General features: G+C 32.9%; 1 protein-coding gene across 1 annotated transcript in view; it reads right to left on the bottom strand.

The window, feature by feature from the left end:
• LOC139519529 (G-protein coupled receptor dmsr-1-like) overlaps positions 1 to 7,610 on the bottom strand; it is a 48,669-nt gene extending 41,059 nt beyond the window's left edge. Inside the window, exon 1 of the mRNA XM_071311648.1 lies at positions 7,532 to 7,610. The gene's annotated coding sequence lies outside the window, so the exon portion shown is untranslated. The remainder of the gene's footprint in view (positions 1 to 7,531) is intronic.
• Positions 7,611 to 8,936: the final 1,326 nt, after the last annotated feature.

Consider the following 8,936-nt stretch of genomic DNA (forward strand, 5'->3'; position numbering starts at 1 on the left):
ATATAAATATTTTGACGCAATCATTTTTTTCAACATCTAATACAAATCTGTCATCAATAATTGACCATCTTGTTGTTTAACTAAAAAGTTTATATACTTCAACGTTATCTCTTTGCCATTAAGATGCAACGGATTGAGTTAAATTCTTTCTATTCTGTCGTTTAATGCCCTTATAAAAACTCTGCATCAATGTTTTTTAAACGACTGCAACATGTGGACATGCAAACATGACAGTTATACACTTCATGAATACCAAAGAAAGTGTGCCTGATTATGTTAAGAAATTGAGGGGGGTAAAAACTTTATAAATTACGAATTCCTAGATTTACCTCTATCATGAATGTTCCAACTTCAACCTTAGAAAGCAAGAGATGTGCAAATGCCTCGAAACATTGAGAGCTACATGACCAAAAAGAACCTAAAGACAATAGCCATATTCGACTAAGGTCATATATATCTGAGGGCGATTGAACTTAAGTTTCCAAATAGTTTCTGAATTAATCAACGAAAAAATTTGAAAGAATTTTCCCGACCCAATTGTTGGTAATTCTTCTTGGTGACAAGTTGATAGCCGCGATATAACTTTTGGTTATAAGTCGGCGTTAAGAAAAAACATAAATCAATCAATCACTTGGTGATCCGTTGACACTTTTTGTTTCCAGTATTCACGTGTTGACAGTAACGTCTCGGATACATTCTGCAATATTGATACCATAAATTATTGGTCCAAACTGTTAGGGAAAAAGGTTTGTTCCTCGTGTCTTTTTATTTTGTTTTGTTTATTTGTCATGCTAGTAAAATTATGTTAATACTAGTTGGTATCTGTATTTGTCTTAAGTTGTATTAAACTGTTTATATTCTTCTTTGGGCAATATGGTGTTAATGAAGTTTCTGATAAACTTGTACAGCTGTCCTTGACGATTCAGAACTGGACATGTTGTATTGACATTAATATAATATTGAAAAGCATATGTTTTCTTCTGGTGTCTTTTAATTTATTTAATTTGTATCGGTTTTTTTGTCATATGACTGAATAGGTTGAAAAGTTAGTTTTGAAACCATTGAATTTACAAAACGCTTTATCCAGCTATGATCTAAAAATCTTAATTACAGTAGCTACAAGAGACCTCATATTGGGTGGTAAACTTTACATTGCGGATTCAACCAGAACTGTATTCATCAAAACAAAATCCAGTTTTCTACAAATTATGTTGGCTATTTTAGTAAACTTTAGTGAGTTGAGATAATGTTTACACAAGCATCGACACATTTATTTGCATTATTATTGTAAATCAGAAAAAAATGCCACTTTGAATTAGACTTGGTGACTGGGTTTCAAAACTTAATCTTTGTTGCATATCATTTGATTTTAGTTGAAATATTCATTAATATTTATTTTTTTTGTGGCTTCTTGGATATATATACGGTCTAATGACATAGCCAGCCAAAAAATTAGACCTATAGACTAGGATTGACATTCAGCACTTTCATCTGATTTTACACAAAATTTATATATAACCTCTGTTCACACATAGAGGAACATTATACAATAATCATGCAGTTAGCATATTTCACATCCAATTTTTTATGGAAATATTCTTTATAAAGCAAAAAAGTGTCAGTATTCACCTAAAAAAATAACAAAACCTTTGAATAGACTTATTAAGAAGGGATATAGTTACGATACTGTTGTCAGGTCATTAAAGATTGCATATTTTGGCGTTAATATTGATTCACTTATAGGGTCTCTGCATCGGAACTAAACACATTTATTCAAAAACCAGGTGTTGGCATGACACGGGTTATGTTCTTCTCATATATGTTATGATGGTATGATACTAAACCCCTAACAGGAAGGATTATGCCTGATGTTCATATGATGAACTCATAATCTTTCAGTCAGTTTAATTGAAGTCTGGAGCTGGCATGTCAGTTAACTGCTAGTAGTCTGTTGTTATTTATGTATTATTGTCATTTTGTTTATTTTCTTTGGTTACATCTTCTGACATCAGACTCGGACTTCTCTTGAACTGAATTTTAATGTGCGTATTGTTATGCGTTTACTTTTCTACATTGGCTAGAGGTATAGGGGAGGGTTGAGATCTCACAAACATGTTTAACCCCGCCACAGTTTTGCGCCTGTCCCAAGTCAGGAGCCTCTGGCCTTTGTTAGTCTTGTATTATTTTAGTTTTAGTTTCTTGTGAACAATTTGGAAATTAGTATGGCGTTCATTATCACTGAACTAGTATATATTTGTTTAGGGGCCAGTTGAAGGACGCCTCCGGGTGCGGGAATTTCTCGCTACATTGAAGACCTGTTGGTGACCTTCTGCTGTTGTTTTTTTCTATGGTCGGGTTGTTGTCTCTTTGGCACATTCCCCATTTCCATTCTCAATTTTAAGTTCTTTTTTTTCGTCATTGATCAGACAGCTTTTCTGGTGAACTTATAATCAGTATATAGCGTCCTTCAAGAAACGTGCCAAGCGTTTAAAAATAGATATATACAATAGCTGACTACATATATTGCTAAAAACGACACTGACTGGTAAAATGTACATTGTCGTCTCAAATATAGTAACGATTGTTTTTATGAATAACTAGCAGAGTCCTTGAAACATGTTTTCCTGCCTTGGCTTCTATATACAAGAGCGTTAAAAGTCTCTACGATGTCTGTTAATTTTGATCGTGAATAATTTTAATATATACCCCCGTACTTAATGGATTTTTTTTTTAAATTCACGACAATACTTGTAGACAACGGTCATTCACCTTTTGTGAAAGGTCATTTTATTTCCTTCAGGACAATCCATAATTTTCAACTTATAAAAAAATGTAAAGATAATTTGTTTACTGAACATGTTTGACTATTTTTCAATAGAAACAAACTTTTGTTCACCAACCTTCGAAGAATAATAGATTTTAGAAATTGACGATAAAAAAAAATATTTAAAGAACAGCATGCCTCATAGATGTTGACGTCATTAGTTTTAAGCCATATACATAACCCACTTGTCTCCTTAACATTTAATGCTACAAAACACTAGTAGAAGGGTGTCAACATTTGTGTTAGGAACAGACGCTTGTCTCGCACAACTTAATATTTAAAATCATATAATTGCAGATAAACAGTTCATTTAGAGAAAAATGAACATATCAATGATATTTCATGTCAACACAAATAAAATCACTACAAGGCCGGTTATACTCTTAGCTACCGAAAGATCATCAGAATTTGGCTTCGTTCGAGGAGTGATTATAAACCATCAAAGATACCAGGCTTATAATTTTGAGTCTAAACAAATCATTAATTGTGTTCAAATCAAAACAGTTAAAATGTGAAATATAAGACGAAGTTAAATGGCTCAAAAACAAAAGGTTCCGACAAAGTGTGACAAAATACAACAATCTATTCTTTGGAAAAGCAAATCCAAAATAATTCAACATTTTTAAAAACAGTAAATGTACAGAAAATTAAATATCAATAACATTTCGTCTCAACACAAAACTGCAGGTTTCTTGAATGGTGAAACAAGGATTCCAATGTGAATTGAACATAGTATGTATTTACCAGACGGTTGATATAATTTAAGGTGAAATGTTTTATTAATACATGCATTTTTTGAGAGAGGGTAAAACAAGAAAAATTCGCAAAAACGTATAGCTAGACATCCGTGTTTTTTTTAGAACAGTCCATTGAAGTTCAATCAACAAAGAAATATGTTAATGGTATTTTTGAAAGTTTTTACTCTTGAAATGCCTTCTTCATTTCAGCTGCAAAAAAGATGCAACTATGATAGTTCACCGATGTTCAATTCTCAAAAATCCATTTAAGAAATACCAATCAAGATACTAAATTTGAAGGAATCGACTGAACAGCGAGACCGGGTTCGTCGACAGAATAAGTGGTTCCTGTTATGTACAGATAACTCTGTTTTCGACACAAAATAACACTATTTAGTGAGAATACAAACGGTATATTTGTATCTTAGTCGGTTTATAATTAGGAAAAAAACGTGTTTAAAGATAACTGTCGACACCAATTGATAGGATTCAAGGTTTACCTGTGGAATGGAGGGATTGTGTCAGATAACATCATTCGGGTATAACATTACACATTCAAATACAACCGAGAAAACCAAAAGTGGTTGAAGACAATGTTTGGTATATTTGATGCCTACAGTATCACTTATTGAGGTCTTCACTTTGATGCAAATAATTTTAAGAGATGAACCGCTACATTCTTTTTAGAAGACTGTACCGAGATACAAAACGTATCCAAATTATCTAGGACACCTCCGCTCACTGTTAGCTGGAAAATTAGTTTGAAGCAAAGCTGTTGGAAATATAGCCGTATTTTCGCCAAATACCGAATTTAAATATAAATCAACTGAAATGTTATTGAGGAATATTCAAGGTCAAAATTAAAAGATATTGTAGACAATTACCGTCCTTGTCAATAGACGTAAAACATTATTCAATGAAACCTTAGAAACTGAAATAAAGTTGTTTCATTTCCTGATTTCTCAAAGGAAGCTAGCAGCTCATCATTTAAAAAGATAAATCACTAGAAACCTTGCATTTCTACCAAATCAATTCAAATTTAAAAATAATCTAATTAAAAATGCTTTGCGAACAAAACAAGAAAAGACATCGTTGCGAGTACAAGATGTTTTAAGTAAACCGCTGGCAATATTCATATACTTTTTGTTCATATCTCTATTTCTCACGATAGCTTACATTTACACTGCGTTGTCGTTGTCAGTCGTAGATATATACAATTTTTGAAAAGTCGATTTTGGAAGGCACCGGTATATAAATTTTGTCAATTACTTGTTCGTGTGCAGAGGCGGATTTAGGGGGGCAGGGGGGCCCGGCCCCCCCTTTTGAGAAAAATCTGGTTGATTATATAGGGAATCACTGAAGCGTGACGGGAGCGGGTCCCCTCTTAGGCAGCCAGTGGGCCCCCACTTATGAAAATTTCTAGATCCGCCACTGGTGTGTCTTTTTGTATTGTTTTATCCAAATACTTGCTTATGTTAGTGTATAAATACTTTGTGAGTTGGCGTTATTGGACCTATTCACCTTTATTTCTACTGTTTGTTTGTTGAACTTCAGCTGACTTTGTACTAAGGAGACTAAAGACGGTATTATCGTCCGGTATATTATTTGAATATAAATCTATGGCTTCTGTTATCTCAAAATTCAACCTTTTGCTTCCAAAATCTCTTATACTTTGAAATCATTTATACTCGTGGGTAAAAACAAGTATGATCAAGTATTTATTGAAAATCGATTGTATTTTTATATAAATTCAATGTACACTTTAATCTTGGGTAATCGATACGAGAACATCTTTAAATAAAATGATACCACACGAATAAATATTAATCAACAGAAACACGTGAGTCCAATCGGAAACGAGGACTTCAGTTCTCCTAAATATTACAACTGATCGATTTTAACAGCTTTCGAAAAAAGATATTACTGCTTCACTCTTTTCTAAATTGAAAAAAAAGTATAACATCCACCAACTTGGAAAGTTTACATTAAATAAATTATAAGTTAAAAACAAATGGGTGTAATATTTGTTTCGGGTTGTAAATCTTAGATATTGAAACCTCTTTTCAGAAATATTGAGATATCTATAAGTTATATAAGTTAGTCGATTTGTATTTGAATTTTTCAATATCTAAAATAAGTTTGTATCAAAATGAAGTTACGAAGAAAATCGTTTAGTTCTATAGTACAGTGTTCGAATTAAATGAAAATATTGAAATAAAATCATCCGCACTTGATTTGATTTGAATTTTGGTGTTTTAATGCCACTTTTAAGAACTGCATATAGGCTATTTCTTGGCGGCCAGTTATTATTGGTGAAGGAAGCCGGAGTGTCTGGAGAAAACCACCGACCGCCGATAGGAAAACTGACATTCCTAGTCAATTAAGATGGGATTCGAGTGCACCCAACGAAATAACAATCTCAGTGTTGACTTCATCTGCACTTGTAAGTTTTCGATAGGCATATAACTACTAGTATAACAGAAACATCTACGGCTACTTATATAATTATCTATATTTAGTTCTTGCCGATGTCTTACCGTTCCTGTCTTTGATTCACTTGTGAACGTCAAAGATCAACAATCTTCCATTTTACTTTCAATACCAACATACTAAATCTTTACCTATTTTCCTCTTTTTATACAAAGTACTACAATTCGAACAATTCACTTTTATGATGAATAATCCTTCACTTCATTTATAGATTGGTTTTTAACTATATTTGTTTGATCCTCGCTGATAAGTCGTATGTACTAAATTGCAACCCTGGTATCTTTGGTGATTGTGTTACTGTTTCTTATAAAACACATGTCAGTGCTACGTGTATTCATAAAGGGAAATAGTAGCTAATTTTCGTCATGTCAAATGAAACCTTTTAAAGTTTGCCGTGGTCTGCGTTATGATGCTAACGATTTTTTTTTAAACTGTAAAACATTCTTGATCAGCTTTAGAATGGGAATGGGGAATGTCTTAAAAGACAACAACCAAACCAAAGAGCAGAATTTAGCCCAATGTCACTAATGAGTGAACACAGCGAGAAAATACCGCACCAAAAGGACGTCATCAGCTGGCCTATTAACACAAATGTTCAGTGAAAATAGTCGTCACAACTATCTCCGAAATATATAAAATAACTAAATTAAAAAAAACAATACAAGTCTAACAAAGGCCAGATGCTCGTGACTTGGGACAAGCGCAAACATGCGGCGTGGTTTGACATATTTAGTGAGATTTCAACCCTCTCCTTAATGTAGAATAAACAATCACACATCAATACGCAGAGTGGAACTTAGGTTAAAAGATGTCCAAGTTCGATATCAGAATAGGGAAGAGAAAACCTACGCTGAATGACAAGTGTACATAAATTCACAAAGGACTTCTAGAAGTTACTGACGTGCGAGCTTCAGACATCAATTAAACTGTATCTATCATCTTATGATAACATTGACGGTACGATTATTTTGGCACCAGATGAGCATTTCGACAATAAATGTCTCTTTAGTGATACTTGAGGCCTAAATATCAGGATTGATAATTCAAAGCTTATTAAAACGAAGAAGACCTTATAAACCAAAAAAGATTTAAACATTTAAAAAGCTGATAAATTATGGAACATGCCATTTCATAACAAGATTAAGTCGGGCAAATTAATTTACTCAATGAGTTCATAAATAGGAAATTGATAAAATAGAAAAAAATGTATAATAGACATTTACGAGTGGCCTGATGAGTTATTTTCGTTCTTCGTGATCGGTGCATTTTCGCTATCGTGATCCGTTTTTCTACAGATTTTTTTTTTTATATTTTCGTGATCCGTGATCATGGAAATTTATTTCTGTGTATCGTGATTGACAACAAAATCAATTCATTAATCATGATTGCAGAAAAAATCAACTCGTACATCGTGATGAGACCCCCCTCCTCCCCCAATTAAGCCCCTCATTTACATAATCGACTTTAATCTTGTACTTACCTTCACTGATTTTATCTGTGAAAACAACTGTTCTAGCGTCAAGTTAATATCCTTTTCCTACAATAAAGCAACATTCGTCCTAATTTAGTGCCGTCTTTGCATGTGTATATCTTATATACTTTACCACTGTGTGAGCATGATAACTCTGTTAATTGTAAAGTTAGGTTTTGCGAAGGTAATAATGGACATGTCGAAGATGGAAAATTGACCTCTGTCTTGTGTAAAGTACTCATGCAACCAGTCCATTAATAATATAATAACATGCAACAATCTTTGCATTAATCAAAGACTAAGATCAATAGTTTTACAGGAGTTTAACAAGTTGTGATGGCATTGCAATGTCTCATTTCGTCTGATTATTATTTTATACCAAGCTTGATATGAACATCAGTATTCAATATAGGGTCTTGTCAACTTCATTAACCTTAATAAGATCATTAGTAGTCGAGCTGGCCTTGTACGTCTTCTGAAGATTGATTATGATGGCTGTACAAGTCGTTTGGCCATATGATTACAATGAAACCCCCTCATTATTTGGACAAACTCAACATAGGTGTAATCATTTGTCAAACATAATAAACACGAAATGTGGAAGCAAATTGAACTGACTTTTACATTAGGAAGAACATAAGTGATCAATGAATCAAAAACTATATTTCGGTTATTCAAAAGAAGAACATTATATATCAGTCAATAAATTCATCAAATATATTAAACAAACGCTAAGCTTTCTTCAATTTATACCAAACATATCAAGTCGTTTTAATTTGGATTTTGCGGTCCATTTATGCAAATCGTGTAGATTTTGGAATTCATCTTCAAAATGCCCGAAAAAGTAATAATTTTATTTTCACTTTAATGTCCATAGAAACAGACATGCACATTTAAAGTGATGCAAACGTAACTAGACTTTCAAAATACGTCGTTTTGTATATAGATCGTTTTATTTATCATTGGTTTTCTAGATGTTTCAAAATTCGAGTAAAAGATTTAAAAATAGGCATGTACCAAAATTTAAATGAAATATGATGTCTACAAGAAAGGATAAACGAGACATTGCTGTCATGGGAACGGTATAGACGTCACAGTGAATGTTAAGATACACTGGTGTTGTAATGATGTATAGGAATGCAATGGTTTCTGATATTTCGGAGACCATTTGATGTCTAATTGATTTTAGTTACAACCATCGGTGTGTCATGTTATCGTTTGATTTAGCCTCGAATATATCAAATACTTGTTATCCCCCCCCCCCCCCCCCAAATGTGCTCTGTTAGGTGAAATATAAGTGATTAATATGGAAAAACGTAAAATGATATCTAATTTGAAATTATCACTCACTTGATATGGTGTACTTTAATTATTTGATTGATATTAATCCCCCTTTTCCAAATTTTTATAGCAA

The sequence above is a fragment of the Mytilus edulis genome, chromosome 4 (genome assembly GCF_963676685.1).
Source record: "Mytilus edulis chromosome 4, xbMytEdul2.2, whole genome shotgun sequence".
In the NCBI taxonomy this organism is placed as follows: domain Eukaryota; kingdom Metazoa; phylum Mollusca; class Bivalvia; order Mytilida; family Mytilidae; genus Mytilus; species Mytilus edulis.